This window comes from Triturus cristatus, chromosome 1_2, assembly GCF_964204655.1.
Source record: "Triturus cristatus chromosome 1_2, aTriCri1.1, whole genome shotgun sequence".
In the NCBI taxonomy this organism is placed as follows: Eukaryota; Metazoa; Chordata; class Amphibia; order Caudata; family Salamandridae; genus Triturus; species Triturus cristatus.
In genome coordinates, this window is record NC_140580.1 from 309226492 (window position 1) to 309246553 (window position 20062).

Genomic DNA, 20062 nt, shown 5'->3' on the forward strand with positions numbered 1-20062 from the left:
GATGCGATGTCCTGTGTTGTTGTGATTCCATCTACAAGGGCTTGTGATACAAAGAACGGAGTTGATGATGCATTGCGCATTAGAGGTTATGCATCTGTTCCAAAGAGCTGAAAAGCTTTGATGCAAGAACCTGCTTCATCGTCAAGGCTGCCATCGACAAGAGATTTGTGGGTCTACATCAGGGAAGCTTTGCACTGCAAGGTCGATATGGAGTCCTTGATCTGGAATAACCCTTGCAGCAGAGGGAAGGCATGAGTTCTACTCAGGTTGCGCCATACACCAGAGGTGATGTGTCGGTTCTGCTGGATCCACAGATGGACTGGCAGAGCACCTTCAGGCCCACTTCCAAGGGTCCAGGACTGGGGTGGCACCACTTGGCAGTTTAGGACTCACAGATGGCAAAGTCCACTAAATCAATCAATCAATTCATACTTGAAGACCGAGATTTGTCACCTGAAAGGGTATCCAGGCGCTTGCAGCAGGTCTCAGCTGAAGAGTCAGTTCCTGAATCCCTTCCTGAAGTCAGTCAGTGAGGGAGCAGTGTAGAGGTGGAGGGGGAGGATGTTTCAGGCTTTGGAGGAGAGGTTGGAGAAGGAGTGTCCTTCGGCGTGGCAGCAGTATATGTGAGGGTGAGGTGCAAGGATGAGGTGCACGGAGAGGAGGTTCCTGGGGGGTCGGTGGAAGTGCAGGAGGTGGTTCATGTAAGCTGGTCCTTGGTCATAGAGGGCTTTGTAGGCATGGGTCAGGAGCTTGAAGAGACAATTCCTCTGGTCCTCTGGTCCTTCAGGTGCTGGGTGATGTGGGTTCTCTTGGGCAGGTTGAGGATCAGTCTGGCAGTTGTGTTCGGGATCGTCTGGAGTCTTTCTATGAGTTCAGTGGTGGTGCCTGCATAGAGTGTGTTGCCGTGTTCCAGTTGGCTGGTGATTCTTGGCCTGTGTTATCGTCTTCTTAGTGCTGCTGGGGAGCCACTTGACAATTTTGCAGAGCATTCAGAAGTAGGCTGAGGAAACGGCGTTGACCTGGTGTTTCATAGAGAGTTTGCTGTTGAGGATAATGCCGAGGTTGTGGGTGTGGTCTTTCAGCATGGGGGGTGGGTCTGAGCTCCAATGGCCACCAGGAGCCTTTCCAGGAGTTGTCCAGGTGCTAGGTTCAAGGTTGTTGGAGCCTTCTGCCCTTAAGCTTTAGTCACAAGGCAAGCCAACTAGCCCTTGGAGTCACTCTGGGGTCCTGGGTTAAACAGATTCAGGCGAAGTCCTTCTCACCAAGGCATGATAGCAGCAAGCAGCAGGCCAGCACAGCAGGGCAGCAGTCCTTCAGAGCAGCAGTCCAGCAGAGTGGCAGTCAGGTTCAAGTTTATTTATTTGATTTAGTTCTCTACTGAGAACAACACATTTTTTAAAAAGAAGATAAAAGACATGTTATTTAATAATTGATAAATGGTCATTCTAGTACAATTTTAAAAAAGTTGAGAAAAAATGTAAACAGATTATAACACACAAATTCATTAGGAGGTGACTTAAGAAGCAAAATCAAGCTCTGAACGGTTGTACTATTACATCTTGTTTGAATAAATTTTAAATACCGCTTTCTGGCATCTACCAATTTTGAATTAGGGCAAACAAATAAAACATGCTTCAAGTTTTGCACACCTCCGTTACCAAGGTCACATATACAACTGGCATTTTTGTTAAGAATCCACATAGAGATAGAAGATTTAAAAAGGAGAATCCAAAGCCGAAGTAATATAATGCATCGCCGGACTCCATGCTTTCAAGTAAAACAAGTATATTGTTGCAATTGTTTATATTCTATTGTCTCTGCATAAGGTTCGTAATGGTGCAATTTAGAGCAATGTTGAATATCAAGATCATAGCTTATCCTCTGCGTTAAATGTTTTAGGAAGAGCCTCATGTGCGCAGGAGACCAAGATTTCAGCAGTTCACTTGTACAGTTTGATAATTTGAGTGCAATAATTAAGTTTTGACTAAAGACGTACTTTGGTGATCCTAGGTAGAAAGTCTCTGTTTTTAGTAAAAATCTTAAGGTGCCTTGTTCTGCAAGTACAGGATTGTAGGACCATCTTATGATGTTGGTAATCCCTCTGGCATATGAGCGAAATAAAGAAAGCTTGAGGCGCAGAGCTTGTGCAGGAAGTGCTTGGTGCACTTTAATCAGTTTCCTAAGTATTTTCCCTTCTTTAAGTTGTGTTTGCTGCCATTGTCTTATTGGGATATATTTGAGAGCGTACGATAGGATAGGTGGGATCTTGGAACTAAAAACCTGTAAAATAGAAGAAAAATGCCTGTGCCCAGTGGAGAAATATAATCGTTGGAGAGCCCCGACATGTACATCTGCATTATGGGCCAGGTGCTGCAGATGAGGGGAGTTTTGTAAAGTTTGTGTAAATATATGCTCTAAGAAGGTGTATTCCTTCACCACTTCTAGCGGTTTTCCCCCTAGAGTCCAATTGTTTTTTGTATATCGTCTTCTTCCTCTGAATGGAACTATTTTCGCTTTTTTTATATTTGGCACTAGAAAGTTTTTTTCTGTATATTTGGTGAGTACTTGTAAATTCCTTTGTAGGACAAATGGGGTAAGATCTAAGATAACTACATCATCGGCGTACATTATGATATGGATTTTGCATAGTGATATTTTTGGGGGAACATTGATGACCTGTGTAAAACATTCCGGAAGATTGCTGAGATATAAAGGGAACAGTAGGGGAGCTAATTGGCAACCTTGCCTAAGACCATTTGGTATAACTATTTGGCAAGTGAGTCCCTTCTCTGTCCCCATTTGTACTTCACACCATGTTTCCGAGTATAGTGATGTAATTATATGAAGCAGGTTGTCCGGGATTCCCAGTTTTCTGAGCTTGCTCCAGAGTGTGGGTGTATCCCACTCTGTCGAATGCCGTTGTGAAATCGACAAAGACAGAGTAGACGACCTGTGATTTTGAGACCACGTATTTGTCTATTATTGTTTGTAACACCGCTATGTTGTCGCCGGTTACAGAGTGTTTTTGACGGAACCCAGCTTGATTTAGAGGGATCAATCCGGTTTAATAAGCCCACTCTTTAAGATGATCCATGATGGTGCACAGTCAAAATATATATTTTTTTATATCGACCTACAATAATATCGAGTTTTTAATATCGACGGTACAGAATAGCGATGTCAAGAATATCGTTGACCAGAATATCGACCTTAAGGTAAGTAATATTGTTTTTTTATATCAAAGTAGGTAATATCGAAGTAAGTAATATCATTAGCAAAAATATTGTTGTTAATAATATTGATATTTATATTAGTGTTATGTATTTCAGTATGTATTTTATATGAATGTTTAACATTTTTTGTAATGTAATTTCATTATTTTTAAATATATGTATTAAATGTTTAGAAATTAGTAATTTTTTAAAGTAAATTTTCCGTTTTAGTATTAGTTTAATTATAATTATTATGTTTTTAAATATTAATTTAGTGTCAATTAATTATTAATTGGTCATTAATTTTTATTAATTGATTAATTTATAATTATATTAATTATCATTAATGTACTATTAATTTTTATTTATTGTTATTGTTAATTAATGTATTGTCAATTTATTATTAATTGGTAATTAATTTTTATTAATAGATTAATTGATAATAAAATTAATTGTGTTACTTTTTATTTGTAGCGGGTTGTGGGTTTATAGGGGAATATGGTGGGAAGTAATTTATTATAATCAAGTAAATATTAATTTTATTAGTATTTATTATTTTTGTTAATTATTAATTTGTTATTTATTTTACAAAAATTATTAAATTAATAGGTATGTTAATTTAACCCCTCGCTATCCAACACTTTCCCTACTGTTGCACTCACTGGGTGGGAATAGTATTTTTAACTGCTACGCTATCCAACACTTTCCCTACTGTTGCACTCACTGGAGTGGGAATAGTAATTTTTAACCCCTACGCTATCCTACACTTTACCTACTGTTGCACACACTGGAGTGGGAATAGTAATTTTAACTGCTACACTATCCAACACTTTCCCTACTGTTGCACTCACTGGAGTGGGAATAGTACTTTTTACCCCTACGCTATCCAACACTTTCCCTACTGTTGCACTCACTGGAGTGTGAATAGTAATTTTTACACCTACGCTATCCAACACTTTCCCTACTGTTGCACTCCCTGGAGTGGGAATAGTAAATAAACCCTACACTATCCAACACTTTATCCACTGTTGCACTCAGTGGGGTGGGAATAGTAATTTTTACCCCTACGCTATCCAACATTTTCCCTACTGTTGCACTGTTTGGAGTTGGAATAGTAATTTTATTTCCTCTGCTATCTAATATTTTTTGTATTATTTTAGCTATTATAGTATAGAATTAATTTTAAAAGGATTACAAATATATCTATGTGTTTAATTTGTTACATATATTTAATACATTTTTATTTATATATTATTTATGTGGATAGATGTATTTATAATTCATTAAAAAATTAAACAAATGATAAGTTATTAAAATAATTATTAAAACATATTAATAAGTATATATATTATATATTATATGTATATGTTTAATTTGTTTTTACATTATATATATGACTTATCATTTTTAAACATTTTGTAATAATTTTAACTATGTGTATTTTAATTATATGTATTATGTACTTTATTCTACATTATTTTTTTAACTTAAATAGAAAACGATATTTTTAACAACGATATTTTTGACATCGATATTTTGTTTCCGATATAATTGTACTTACCATAATGTAGATAGGATGTCGATATTCTTGACCTCGATATTCTTGCTGAGATATTTTTGTAGGTCTATATTCTGACCTTTGATAATCTGTCAGTGATTCGATCCATGACACTAGCCGCAAAGATCTTCCCTGTTGCATCCATCACGGCGATCTGTCGGTAATTGCAGGGAAGCAACCAAGAACCCTTCTTATAGATTGGGATCACGATGCTCCCCTTCCATGATTTTGGGATTTTCCAGTAGAATAGCAGTGGGTGTAGAGGGGGGCTAAAAACTCGCTCCATTCTTCTGGGTTACTTTGAAGTACTTTTATTGAGATCTGATCCGGACCCATTGCAGCAGAAGATCTTGCATTTTTTATGTAATATTCGATTTGCCGAGGTGCTGGAGCACCGTTGTCTAGAATATTTTCCCCTGGCTTGCTTAATACTTAGTACATAATAGGTAGTATTCACCTTATTACACTGGTAGCGCAGACGATTACAACCATACATCCTTACACACATTTTTTAAATTATTTTCATAGGTGCTCTTTTCAGTCCTGATGAAGACCCCACCGCAAGGACATTATTTAGTCCTGCCTTAAGGGGTCGAAACGTTGACAACACCCATACAACACAAACTCAAGTGACATTGTTTACAAATAATTACTTGTCCATAAAAGTTATGTGTTATGTTTGGAACTCTTGACCGATTTGAGGCTGGAAAATCTGATACCAAGAAATGTTGATGTATATATGTCACTAATACCTTTTTCCTGTCCCCAACCTACACATTATCACTCTATATCCCCCATCCTATCTTTTCCTTCTACACCCAGAGCACTGTAATATATTGCAGTGAAAACTTTATTGAGCAACAGGGTTGCCTTTGTTTGCTAAATGCTTTGAACCTAATCGCATTAGGGATTGTATCCCTCCCCAAACCAAATAAATTGGATTCATGCCATAATTAATTAGTTGTATGTTTTGCTACTATTACTTTTTTACTTAAATAAGTTTGCTACCAAGACCACACTTTTTGTACTGTATCTATTGACCCTGGTCGGGTAGTATTTATGGGTTGCCCCCTTTATACTCAATATTGCTTAATACTTGGATCAAACTTTCTTGCCTCGAGTTTAATTCATATAAAATTATGTAGGTATGATTCTCATTCAGATGGGGAACTGGTGAGGCTTGCAAGGATTTTTTGTACCTGTTTCTTTAGCAATTAAGCTCCAGTATGCGCGATAGTTTTTTTGTATAGCTGCAATCTGAATATCGACCCATTTTTTATCCTGCTGAACTTTCCGATTTTTTTTCTTTTTCCCTCTGGCGACGATTTTTTAAAATTTTGATTTCCTGTTGTCTATTTTCTGAGAAATGTAGGAATTCCGCCCGAATTAATTTATTTAGTGGAGTTGCTCTTTTGTCTAAGAGATTTTTTTATGTTTCCTGGTTGGAAACTTCGATGATTTATGCTATTCTGCAGGGATTGCACTATTTTATTTAGAACTAGTTTGAAGTTTGTTGTTGGGTCTGAGGAATAAATGGTCTGTAATATTTGTGCAGTAATAATTGCAGAGTTTATATTGTTGAGTGTTCTCAAATTCTATGTCAGTCGCCCTTGGGCCTGATTCACCTGTATAGTGCTGTGCAAATGCATGATGTACCCTGGAGAAATAGGTTGCAATATTAGACCTGTTATAAGGTGTACTATTGCATGGTCACTTCCCTGTGTAAATTTAGTGCTTACATTTAATACTCTTCCAAACAGGTCTTGGCTGCTTGTCATGTAGTCTAATATTGATGAATTAAGATTAGCTTTTCTTGTACTGGTTGCAGGTATATCTCCTTCTATATGCTTCCATTTAAAATAACTCCATTTAATACTGATAGAGAGGAGAGTAATATTTTCCCTCGTTTGTCTGCTTTGATCCATTGGGGAAATATTGGTGTTGGAATTGACAAAGCTTCCTCTTGTTCACCGTATTTCCATTCTTCTAAGAATTCATTAGAGATTTTCCCATTAAAAGCTCCTGTGAGGAAAACCGAGGGGAATCCTTGAACTTCAACCACCTTTTCAATTTCCTCAAAAATGTAAATCATGAGTGCATCCATTTTGAGGCCAGGTGGGATGTAGACATTAAAAATGATTAGGTTATAAGAAGTATCCATGGTATTGTTCCGGCACTTGACCTTAATGCATTGTATATTTGTTGTACGCATCGGGATGATTTCCTGATCCCAGAAGAAATCTTCGTTAAGGAGAATTGCGATTCCTCCTTTAGCGTGACCCCGAATACCAGAGTCTGCTGGACTGTCATATACGAAATACTCATTTTGGTCGAAAGTTGTTGTTATCCACGTTTCTTGTAAAGCCACGAACCCCAGGCTATCTTCCAGGATCAGTGCAATATTCTCCTGTTTACCCCAGTTATATTCCAGGACGCAATTCTCAAGCCCCTGTTAAAAAGGAAGTTTATTTTCCCTTTCCTGTTTGTTGCCATTGAAATTCTCCACAATCCAGGACCAGTGGTTTTCTTTTGGTGTAATTTCCTTCTTGTCTATATTTTTATTCCAGATACTTCTCTCTCCATTCTTAATCAAGATGGTTAGATTTTCATTAGGGATGTCGGCAGGATTCTTAAAGCCACTATGCGCTTGTACAAATTGCTTGTTTTCCTTAGGGTTATCCTGTATTTGGTTTACATTGTTGTTTACAACTGTAACATCATATCCGATTGTATGGAGAATCTCACTTTCTTTTTAGAATTATTGCCGGAATCACCTGAGACCAGTACTCGACGATGGCCACCGTAGTTTTAGACCTTAGCGGGAAAGCTACTAGTTTTATTTCCGAGCTTGTTAATGTCTGTAACAGATGGATCTTTCGAATAAGATTAGTTATTCTCTCTAGGGGTGGGCGGAATTTGAGTAGTCGCGCTACACAAAGCACTGCAAAACTGTAAAAAATCTCCACGAGCACGCAAAAGTTCCACAATTACGTGGAATTGCTTGTTCCACCCGTTCGCGATGCTTTTTTCCTGTTCATCAATGCTGTTTGTGTGCTCGGGGAGAAATATCTTACGAACACGCATTTTGAAAGCTTGAACAAGCAAAAAATTCCGCAAAGCCGCAGATCGCGACATTTTGGGCAATTCCGCGTTCTTCCCGGAACACGAAATTACCCAAATTCCGCAAATTCCATGGGCGGAACGGAATTTACCACCCAGGCCTAATTCTCTCTTGGTTGAGTGGATCATTACGCGAGGGGAATAAGTCGGTAATTTCTAAGGTACATGATTTAACCTTCTGTTCCTGAAGAGTCCTGGCCCCCAAGGTCTGCTCTGTCGGTTGAACTGCAGAGGTTTCAGGCGGCTCATTGCCGTTCGCTGCAATGGAAAAACTTGGAGCCAGAGGGTTTGGGTGATTGAAATTCGCTCTTGATTTAGATATCTGGGTTTTGTGTTCAAGAGATAGGAGATTCAGAAACTTTAACTTCCGAGCCTTCTGTTTCATGAATCTTCTTATTACTCTTTTCTTAAGCCTTTTCCACTTGTTCTTATTGCCTCTCTTTTCCTTTTTTGTTGATGCTGGATCAGGAAAGGCTGAGGCTGAAGTTTCAATGGTTTTTGTTTCTTTTTACATATCAAGGGATTGTTGTATGGTTCAACTGAGTCATTAGGTCTGTGCTGGTTAAAGATTGGATAATAGGGGATGACCATGTGTTGTTCCTTAAATAGATTTCTAAGGGAAAAATTTGGTTATTCTCAGGCTTTTTTCTTTTTGTATGGTCCAACCCGTTTGGGTCGCCATTTCTATATTGCAACATGCCTATTTGAGTATCCAACATCTGGTCGGATTTTCCATTATATTCCCTAAAAGGGATAGAACTGATTCCAAAATTCTTTGAAGAGTAAATAAAGAATTAGATACCGGGGTTTGTCCGTTAGGGGATTGCATATTCTTCAAAGACAAAAATTCCGGGAATTGAGAAAGATCCCCTACTAGGGCAAATGTTTTTTATGGGGTACTATTATAGATTGTCGGCGACTCCTTTGTTACTTTGGAAAACTGGCAAAAGAGAGTATCATTGATATTTATATCAGGTAAGGTGAAGTTTGTTTTGGAGATTTAGTGTATCTTATGATTGACTTGACATGTGGATGGGATGGATTAGAGGGTCCTTGGTGTACCTCTATTATTGCAGTTGGTGAAATTATGGTGTTACTGATTAATTCTCCCACGTAGCCTTTATGGCTTTGAGTTAGATTACTGGAATCCTCTACTTTGTCTTCTCCTGTGTTCTGCGCTTTTTCCTGTTCGGTTCGTGTCTTCACTTGTTCTGTGTTAATTGATTTTGTGAAAACGTTTGTTATTTCAGCGTTCCCAACAGAATTTCCTATGCAGGCTGTCTTACTGGCCCTCTACTTGTTGTGTTCCAAGTCTTTTCATAAAGATCGTATGTGATCTTAATTTTTTGTAAGCCATAATGGGGTAAAAGTTTTCATGGTGTACTGTTATGCGTCTTGATATACTTTAATTTAGGCCCTAAAACCGGCCGTTCTCGTGGCTCGTAGCTTCCAAACCAGGTGGATTTATGAGCAGAGATTGCCTCTCTCCAGCGAGGTGCTACTCCTTCTTTAAGGTTAGTGTGTTTGTTGATTTTAGTTTGGAGGTGATTAAGGTTTTTACTTGACGGCCGTAGTTGGTGATTAGGAAGATTAGCTGAAAGGGCGAGCGAGCCGATTTGTCTAATGGGACTTAGAATCACTGCCCCTTTTTGCTGCCCGAGGTAAAAACGTGCAGGCTACCGTGGGTAGTTTTGCTGGATTTAGCGCCTCCTGGTGCAACGGCGGGGGTGAGGTAGCCGTGTTGTCTACTGAGGCAATCAGTGAGGCAAAGAGTGAGGCAAAGAATCCTTTCAACCTCCTGCTGCTACCTGAGTACCTCACAGGTTCTCACGCGCTGGAGAGCAGGGGGCGATGCTTGTTATGTGCCTCTTTATGCAGCAGGAGTTTAGATGGCAATAATAGGGACTGTTGGAAGGCAGGGCCGAGCGGGAGCACTCGGGAGTGCCGAGAGCCGCACCCAACCTAGCCGGCCCGCTTCAGCGGTAGCCCACGGCTCACACTCTGCAACAGCGAGTACGCTGCTGCAGTCGGAGTCCTAGCTGCCCCCTCCTTTTGCTCCTACCTCATAACCAGTTAATGAGATCGGCAGGCTCAGTGAATTTGATGAATTCGGCGTCTTCAGCCTCGGTTCGCTGTGGTAGAATGTGAGCAAAAATCGGTAAGATCAGGTGTGGGGGCAGGAGAGCAGAGCGTGAGCGAAGATAGCCGGGTCGGCTGCAAAACACTGGTTATCTGTCCTTCCAAAGGAGGTGGCGGTGGTGTTGCCGTCGGTGGCCGGGCTCACCACATGCCGCTCTCCACACAGGCAGCACACAGGCAGCAAGCAGGCAAGACAGAGCGAAGGGGAGACAGATGGGAACACTGCAGGAGCCCCGCTCCCCCGCCTTCCTCACCTCACTCCGTGCTTAACAGTGTCTCCTCAAGCCTCAATAGCAGCTCCGGCGAGAGCAGAGGGCAAAGCACTAACCACCCGTCCACCCGTTGCTCGGAGGCAGCGGTAATGCTGCCGTCGGTGTTCTTCGGTGGCCGGGCACACTGCTCTCGGCTCTCATGGCTCTCGCTGCACTCACGGCTACCCTGACTCCAGTGCTTACCGCGCTCGCAACTCACAGCTCTCAGCTCCAGACACTTCCATTTCAGCTTCCGTCAAGCCGCAGAGTGGCTGTCCTTTTAGTAGCACAGCAGTCAGAGTATCCATAGATTCAGACGTTTACTGAAGAGTCCAATATTTATACTTGGGCCTTCCTTTTGAATTGGGAGAAGCTTCAAGAGGATTCCCTTTGAATTCCACAGGCATCTTACCTTCCCTGTCCTGAGTCCTGACTAACTACAGGGTATATTTAGCCTTTTATGTTGAGGCGGGACACAGCCTATACAAGTGTAAGTAGGGCTGTACCCAGCTCCGCCCTCCCATCCTGACAGTTATGGCCCAACCAGGTACATTTAAGCTATCTATTGTGTGTGGCTGTCCAGGAGGAATACACAAAGTCTGACTGTTAGCTACACCCAGTCATGTGACCCAGAGACAGGCTGCAGGCTCTAATCGGATAAGGCATGAAAATGCCAACTTTCTAAAAGTGACATTATCAAAATTGTAATTTAAAATCTGACTTCACTATGGGAGAGGGTTTTTTCATTACAATTCAAGGCACCAAACATAAACTGGTCACCTGCTCCCATTTAGAAATGATCACTTATTAAATATAATAAGGTAACTCCAATGTTATCCTGCGGGAGAGGCAGGCCTTGCAGTAGTGATAAACAAATTGAAGAGTTTTTCACTACCAGGACATGTAAAACGTAGAAGTACATGTCCTACTTCTTACATACACTGCACCCTGACCACTGGGCTGTCCAGGGCCTACCCTAGGGGTCACTTACATGTATTAGTAAAGAGGTTTTGGTCATTTTAAAGTTTTGTTTTGCTAGGTAGGAATTACAGTTTAAAATTGCACACAAGCTGCAATGGTAGACCTGAGACTTGTTTAAAGGCCTACTTAAGTGGGTGGCACAATAAGTGCTACAAGCCCCCTCATAGCATTTAATTTACAGGCCAGGGGCACAGGTAGTGTCACTTTACTAAGTAAGTAAATTAAATATGCCAATTGGGTATAAGCCACTTCTAACATGTGTTAAGGAGAGCAAGGACTTTAGCACTCGTTAGCAGTAGTAAAGTGACCAGAGTTCTAAAGCCAGTAAAAATGAAGTAAGCAAAATAGGAGGCTGGAAATCAAAACATTAGGCGAGAACCACACCAATGATGCCAGTATGACAACTTGTTTTTATGTTGCTTGCTTTTTAAATGATGCTGTCAAAAAAAGGTAATTGATTTTTTGGTAATTGATTCACACTAGATTATTGATCAAATATTCTTGTATGGTTTTCTTTCAAATCAAAATGATGATGATGTGTCACATTATCTTGTCATGAGAAGGCGTCCTGTACCATCACAGGATCGAAATATAAGTTTAGATGTAACAGTCTTTACAGTCCTTTATATTGTTCAAGTTAAATGTTCAGAAATATTTCAAAGGTGTTTTCCCAGCATGACATAATTTTCCGAATACTTCATTGCATTCCCACATGTCCTCCAAAACAATCCACTGTAAGCAACTGTCCTTTACAAAAGGACATCCTTAATCTGTGTAACAGATCCTGACTGTGACAACGTTGTATCACACCTACCTAGGAAGGATGCTGTGAAACACATGTTTTATATCCAGTTATATCCAGTGACTGAAGAGGGCCGACACAATCTCCAAACAATATGAGAGTTCAGGGAATACTGAGAAATTTTGGGGCATACCATCAAGGCCCCGAGATTAAATTATCGCCACTATAGCGTCCGTTTTCGGGCGAAAAGCTGCGATAGTTTTATTGCACTATCAGCAGGGTCACGCTATCGCGTGAATCCTTGCCTCAGCGCCCTTTCCCTTAATGCCCAGCTTTGCATCTCTAATGAGATGCAAAGTGGGCGTTCCTCCCCAAAACAACGTGAGAAATGTCGCTAACCGACTTTTCTCCAATTAACAAGGTAATCGCTAACCTGCTTATCGATCATAAAACTAGCGCTAACCGCGCTTAACGCAGGCTTCTTTACGCCTGCTTGCAGTCTGACTTAGCCATTATATCCAATGGAAGGTGGATATAATGGCTAAGTCTGCCCTGCCCTATCATCAAGCTATCGTCAAAAGTTGTGCGATTATCGCTGGATTTCCAGCGATAATCGCACATTTGCCAGCTTGCGCTTGAAATTTAATCGCTTTGGAGATAAGCGTTGCTGATAGCACGCTATCTCCGCGATAAAATCCAGCGATAGGCGGCGATAATTATCCTCGCGCTAAGCACGCTTAGCGATAATTATCGCCGGCCCTTGATGATATGCCCCGTAGCTTGTTATCAGGTCGCTGTCACATAATGCATTCTCTACACATAGAAAGCCACACCAAACAAAGTGCCAACACTCGGTAAGGACTGACAATCTTTCTTACTCTAAGGAGGATTTAGCCCAGGTGGGATTGAGTATCACTCTCTCAGGCCCACCAACCAATTAGTGGTCAGTTATATTTCCTGACATGCCCATGCTTTTGACATCAAACCACTCGGCATACAACATTCGGCCATGTACAGAGAATTTGGCTGCAGGATCAAGTCTACTGCTAAACCTTCTCTGAGGTCACCCACCCATGCTACATATGTAGGAAAGCTGTGCACAGCAGAGGTTGGCTTCTTGTAAATTTTGTATCTTCTGATCAATCTGCATCAATTTTGTAGCTCAGGGTCTGGGATTTAAACCATGCCAGACACACTTCCAGCTGCAACAAAAGCACAAATATTCTAAATGACCTGGTTGATCTGGCTTTGGGAGAATTTGTGGCACGAGCTTTAAAACGTAGGTGTTAGGCTGAGTTAGAGCTTGACCTAAAAAAAAGAAAAACTGGAGCTCCCCATTGAGGTTTTAAATAGGTGATTACCAGCACTGAAATACTAAAATTTGAAAATCAAACCATGGAACAATAAATTGGTCATATGTTTTCCTAAAGACCAAGGTGCCGATTCCGATACGTTAAAAATATTCCCCGTATGAATCGTAAGTCCCGTACAAACTGGCAAGTACGATTCGTATGTAAAAAAATCCATACGAATCGCATTGGGAAAATTCCCCGACACGTCCTCGGGTCGGAAAAAGTGTCCGACACGTCCCCGGACAGTTTTACGTACGAATCGGTAAACTGAAGTCCGAGCGCGCAAGTACGATCCGTCCCGTCCGTCCGAATGCACAACCGTATGGAAAAAACACCGTACGGAGCGAACTCCCATAGCAACCATGGAGACGTCCAAACATGTGCCCGCATACGTGCCGAACACCCCCCCAGCCCACCCCCCCAAGTACGCGCCATACCCCCAGCTCCCCCATGTATGCACCGTACCCCAGCACCCATACGTGTACGCGCCGTACCCCACCTCCGTACCACAGCCCCGTACCTGTACGCACCACATGTACGGTGCGTACCCCCACCCCGTGTAAGTACGGTGTGTACCCCCACCCCCGTATGTATGGTGCGTACCCCCACCCCGTGTAGGTATGGAGCGTACCCCCACCCCGTGTAGGTATGGTGCGTACCCCCACCCCCGTATGTACGGTGCGTACCCCCACCCCGTGTAGGTACGGAGCGTACCCCCAGAGCCTAGCACTGGGGGTACGCACCGTACATACGGGGGTGGGGGTATGCACCGTACATACGGGGGTGGGGGTACGCACCGTACATACGGGGGTGGGGGTACACACCGTACATATGGGGTTGGGGGTACACACCATACATACGGGGGTGGGGGTACGCACCGTACCTACACGGGGTGGGGGTACGCACCGTACATACAGGGCTGTGGTACGGAGGTGGGGTACGGCACGTACACGTATGGGTGCTGGGGTACGGTGCGTACATGGGGGGGCTGGGGGTATGGTGCGGACATGTAGGGATGGGGGTACGGTGCGTACCGGGCCCCCTTTTCCTCGTACATCGCGGCGTACTTAGCTTTTCCGGCACTTTTTGGGTCCCGTAAAAATATTGCCGTGCGAAGTGCTGTGGGTACGAATCGTACTTGCTGATCCGTAAAACGCTGCCTGACTCCGTGCGAATGTCGTGTCCGCGGTGTCCCGGATCCGAATTTTGGGTATTTTTATGCCGGTCGGTGTTTTTTACGAATCGTACGCAAATGGTGTTTCCGTACGAATCGTACTTGCATGTTTGTAAGGTATTTTTCTGGGGTACGAGTCGGACGGAGAAAACGCTCCGTCCGACTATTCGTACACGGTTTTTCCAGGATCGGAATCGGCCCCTAAGTGGCTATGGGTGACACATATTTACAAAGATTGTATTACGAAGCCCTTAGTTTGCATCTCTCCAAATCACAATCCTTTGGATTGACTACAATGGAGGCTGCAAACAATTATTAATTGGCTGCATTCTTCACAAATTAACACAGGGACAGGTAACATACTACCTGTAGTATTAAAATAAAATTATACCGCACCATCCACAAACCTCAAAGTGTCGTCTTTCTTCCGAAGAAGGATCAGTGTTTCCTAGTGTTGACCCACTAGTCTAGAAACTTTATTCCACTGGACCTCAGATCTCCTAATTATACCAAGCATAAAATGCTAGCTTCCCTCCCCTCTTCTATGGTCCCGCCACTCGGAATGGATGGTCAAGTAAACAAAACCAAGGTGATTTGAATTAGTGTACGGGCTGTGATTTACAAATGCATAATTTAATATGTAAAAAAGTTCCAACGTGGACTGCTAAAACAAACGCAAGAATCAGTGTCCCTCGCAATACACAGACTGTTTCACAAAAGCAATACATTTTCCTCTCTGTCTACTTGAGGGAAAGGGGAATTGAGATAAACCAATAAACAAAAAATAAAAGTGTTTAGCAAAAGGAGATTTGTCTCACGTTTTTGACAATCAGAAAATTTTAAAAAAGTGAAATTATGTCGCTGCCTAGGGGAGTCCTTTCTAATCAAAGTTCACGCAGGGAACATATTTCCGGAACACATGCTAAGGCAACATCTGTTACTGGAGGTCTTAATGCGATTTGCAGAAACCCATGTGTGTCATCGGCTCTGAAGGCCTAGGAAGCCGAGACAATCGTAGTAATTAGAAAGTGAGCCTCCGCCTGAGCAACGCTCTATTATATTATCATTTGATGCACTGGAAGTGACATTTCTCAAAACAATCCTGACAGCAGAAGTCAATTTCAACCTTAGCAGAAGAAGTGAGGGTAGAAACAGCATGCCTGTGTCTATCATCTAAAATTAGATAGGCAGTTATATTACACGGCAAGCACAACACATCATTGTAAAGGGTATCAAGAGGTGGAATTACCATAGTTTATTTAATCTTTTATGACATATACATATTTATAATTTGAACAAAAATACCGGAAGTATGATGTGTGGCTCTCGACTCGTGTTATTGACATCAGCGAGAAGGGTTAAGGAAGACTTAGTGGTTGGTATAGATTTACTTACATTTTTTTAAACGGGACTGTGCAAAACATGGGAGCGCGAGTGCACAAATTCAACAGTATATAATGTGTCATGATAAAAGTATACGCAAGCAAATGAAGGACGGAATGCTGAATTAATCTTACATTCGCCCCCAGTAAAGAGATCTGGTTTAAATCCATAGTTCTTTTCTTTTTTTCTTTGCATCTTTTATATAGCGCGAACTCGACCCGAAGGTATTGGAGCGCTGTATATGAGCACCGTATTTACATTACATATTTAGGCACGGGGAGATTAAGTGATTTGCCCAGAGTCACAGGATGTGGACGCGACCTCGAGGCTCGAACCCTGGTTTCCGGCACCAAAGTCGGCAGTTTAAGCCGACGGACCACATCCTCTCCCCGTGCTCAACATGCCACCCCAGATTTGGGCTAAAAGCATATGCACGGTTGTTTATCATCTTATCTTATATACTAAATGCACTTTAAAAAACTCGTGCCCATTCACATCTCTTTTTAATGTATAAGTGAGCCTTAAATATCATAGCTGGTCATATCATTATTGCATTCATTAGAACTTGATAATGCATACAGGGTTAGATTTCGAATTCTGCGAAACCAGAAGTTTACACAGGGAAGCGAATGGCGAATGTTGCCATAAATATCGTACCAGGGTTGTTTTTTCCCTGACAGATTTTGCTAGGTATATCGTGGAGAAATTTAGCCGAATTTAACTACCAGTAAAAATACATAATATGGGGATTTTAGTAGAATACAAGGTGTTGGTATTCATCCCTACTCTCATAAAAAAGGGTCTTAGAGTTGCATTAGAAAGGCACAAACGTTGCATAATCAGTGGTGTCATCTACCTGTGGGTGGCTTTCACAAAGCACGTGCAATTGTGACTTCCTTTAGATCCTATTAGATGTGTAGATGTGTTGCAGCCCAAGGGAGGGTTAGAGGAGCAATCAAGCAAATGTAAAGCTAATGAGCTGAACGCACAGTCCTAAATCAGTACGAGTCAGCAGACACTTCCCACAGCTTTGTGCAAATCAAAATGCAATTTTAATGAACTCTAGATATGAGTGCTGCTAAAATGCAGGAAAATGCATCAATCTTCTTCAGTTTCTCTGGTGAATGTGTATGGAGGAAAGCTCAGGAAGACATACTCAGGAGTAAAAAAGTATTTCTAAAAATAGCTGAATTACGCACAATTTTCATAACTTTATGCATCCCTATGCATTTTGCAAGGTTAAGAAAGCATGCATAGATCTGCTATTTTTATAAACACCATAGCCTTCTATGCATATCTAACAACAATCGTAAGTTTTCCATGTGCACAACCGAACATTTTGTGAATCAGGTAAACAGTTGTACATTTCTACACTACGTGCCTCTTTCTTGCAGAAATGAATACATCTGATCCCAGAGGTTTAATACCTCACATTGATGTAGACGTACACATTCCTGGTTTTCGCAAATTTTGCAAATCACACCTGGATACCTCTACCCGTCAAAGATTTACTGGCATAACACTAGAAAAGTGATGTGGGTTACTTTTTAGCGCATGCATATGTACATGTGTTTATTCTGTCATGCAAAAACAAAACAAAAATGAACATTGAATAAGTGTAAATTGGAGGCGTGGCTACGCGGCGCATCGAAATGGCCGTTGCTTAGTGGAGCTCCGGCAGCCCTGTCCCTATACCATACATCGGGCACACACATCCTGTGAGGGAACCTGACAACCGAAAGGCTCCCGTACTATGAGGCAGGAAGAACGAAGTCCGCATCTGATCCCTATCCTGAGGAATCCTCATCGGCGCTGTGCTGCCTGTGGTGTAGAGGAGCGCCAGGGCCTCGATTGACCAAAGACGTAAGCGATGTCGCGATGCTGGCAGGAGGACGCGGAGCTTGCCCCAAACCCACTTGCCCCCGGGCGAGTCTCTGTGGTGGCCTTCTATTGCAGCTTGAAGCAGATGGCTTGCTCCGTAGCAGCTGCGAAGCTGACGGCGCAGATTGCGGTTAGAGGACACCGCGGGACGCACCAGCGGGCTTCTGCCGGCGAAGGTGGGGATACTGTGTGTAGAGTGGTGGTGAGAGCGGTGGGGAGAGAGACTTGGGGTATCGGACTATAACCCCCACCCCAGCCATCTGCAGGAGTTATTTTGGCAACCATTGAACATGGAGCCGAGAGGGGCCACTACTTGGGTGTAGCCTGGGATCAGAGGCTTGAGATATCTGCGCCTTCAGCGCCCTCTGTGATCTGGATACCGAATGCCTCGACGTGGGGAGATCGCTGACCCTGTTTGAGGCTCCCCAGCATTGACCCCATTTTCCTTTAATTAGTGGGGGGACCCTCATGGCTATTGACCAGGGCGGCACCTGAGCTACGTGCCGTGACCCCCTTGCTACTATCTATCTCGTCCGGAATATACAGCGCCCAGGTGGCAGCCCGTCACTTGCATTGCCCCCATCGTTTGTATCATATAGCCAGTCAGTCAGTCAGTCAAAGCACTTTATTCGATTAATTAAAATCATAAAAGCAAAGGACAAACACGCAAAATTCCTAACAATTTGCAATTCATGGATGTGCAGCTTGTAAAAAGTTCAGTAAAGCATGTTCATTAAAACAAGAGTAGTACAAAGTCATTCTATATATAAAAACGTATTCATATAGAGGTCATAAAATACAAATCTAAAACCATAGGCAATCAAATGTGCAAATCAGCATTAAATAAAACCCTATTATTGAGAAGCCTCAATCAGGGTCATCGAGGGAGGGCAATTTTTTGTTCTTTATCCTCATGGCTGCTACCAAAAAACTAGCCACGTGGAAAATGTCGCGAGTGCTACTCAGCATCTGTAAGTAAATTAGGGCAGGTCTGACTTGGATAACCCCTTTCTCTCTTAGTAGGGGGTAGCAAATATTTTTTTCTTATGTCGGAATAAATACTACAGAACATGATAAAATGCAAAGTGTCTTGGGTTGAGAAATTGTCGCACCTGCAGGGCATGCTATGTTCAGGTTTGGCCCACACAGGATAACTCCCCAAGGAAAAATGAATTAGGTTGAATCTAAACCTAATCAGTAAGAATCTATGAAAAGGTTTAGTTACAAGTTGCAAGTATGGTTCCAGGGAGGGCGAGGTGACTAAAGCGTAGTACAGTCTCACTGCTGGTTTTTTAAGCTCCGTCTCCTCCCTGATCAGCCTTGCCCCTTCTAAAAAATAAGTCCTAATCCAGGGGACGTCCTTCTCATGGATATTCTCTGGGGACGTGAAAAGCTCTGGGCGTCCTAGTTCAACAAAGGACTTTCTCACGTACTCTACCCAGGGAATCCTCTTGGCATTTTCCATGGCAACAATATCGGTTAATATGGCCTGGTTCAACCTGATTTCCTTGTTTAGCCATGTTTTCGCCCAGCAAACCAGGGGGGCCATCCTCAACTTATCAGTAACATATTCAATCCCTACCTCTGTATGAATAGAGAAAGTGGGGGTGGATTCAGGGACCGACAGGAGGGATCTCAAAAACCTATTTTCTACTCTTTGCATCTGGACTTGGGCTACGTGGACCCACAACGGGGCACCATACAGAGCAATGGACATGCATTTTGCATTATATACCTTTAGCAGGGCATCCATGGGCCTCGCCCCCAGCCTTTTCGAAAAGCCCATAAGGGCGTTGGTGGAGCTTGCCATGGAAATACTTTTTAACTTGATTTGGGGTGCCCAGGATCCTTTGTTATCAAAAAGGACGCCTAAGTATGGGAAGGTGCGAACCCTTGACACCTCTACCCCCTTGCAGTAGAAGGTTTTAGACTTGTATCTGCAACTGCTTTTGCCCACAACCATGGCATGAGATTTAGTTATATTCACCTTCAGGTCTAGCTGCTCCATGAAGGAGGCAAAGGAGTCCAGCAACCTTTGCAGTCACACCCCTGTGCGGGCCAATAGAACTGCATCATCCGCGTATAGGAGCACCGGGATTGATAGATCTCCTACACGCGGAACGTCTGCCTTAGTAGTGCCCAAAAAACTTTCCAGGGCATTAATATAAATAGTAAAAAGGAGGGGGGCCAGAACGCAACCTTGTCTAACCCCCCTCCCTGAACTAAATTGTCGTGTGCATCTGCCCTCTTGGTTTACCCTAATGGAGGC